Here is an 848-nt window from a genome sequence, read left to right on the forward strand (position 1 = left end):
CCATGGCCCTGGTCCCTAATGACTCTATTCAGGGTCTTTGGGACCAGTTCTAGGTTGCCTGCCTCAAGGGGAAATATTGTGGACAGGTATATATGCAGGTGGAACCATCCCATTTGGGGAAAGGAAAATTGTAGGGAGATACAGAGCATTAATAATTAATTAAGCACATGGGCCCTGAAGTTGGGACTATCTGAATTCAAATCCCTACTCTGTTATTGTATGATGTTGGGTAATTTACTCAACCTAAGTCTTGGTGCCCCATCTGTAAAATAGGTATATTAATGATACCTTTAATCATTAACTGTTTATACAGTGATGATTAATGGCTTTTTGTGGGAATTAAAATGACCAAGTACAAAGTGCTTAATACAATGCTTGTCATACAAACATTCAATGCCTATTATTTTATTCAAATTAAATGGGGGACAACAACAAAAACAATTCTGTTGTTCGGAATATATTAACAGGGACTGAAGTCGGCTATAGAAAGAATTTCCTAACAACAAAGGGTGTGAAGCCTAAGAAAATTGTAAAAGCTCCTCCTCAGTTTTTTTCCAAGAGTGGATTTCAACTCAGGGGTGGTCATTTCTGGAGGCAGGGCCTGGGGATGCCCTGGTGATGGGCAGGTCTGTGTGGGTTCCTGAATCCATGACAACTGATAAACAGACACTCTGTATGGCATTGCCTGGGGTTTACAACCAGGAGATGGAGCGCCTGCATTGCCAAGATGCCCTTTATAGCTGTTTCCTGAACCTGAGTAAATTTCTGTTTAAAAAGTACCTCCTGGGGCTTCCCTGGTGGCGCAGTGGTTGCGCGTCCGCCTGCCGATGCAGGGGACACGGGTTCGT

Source organism: Physeter macrocephalus, chromosome 14 (genome assembly GCF_002837175.3).
Source record: "Physeter macrocephalus isolate SW-GA chromosome 14, ASM283717v5, whole genome shotgun sequence".
Classification (NCBI taxonomy): Eukaryota; Metazoa; Chordata; class Mammalia; order Artiodactyla; family Physeteridae; genus Physeter; species Physeter macrocephalus.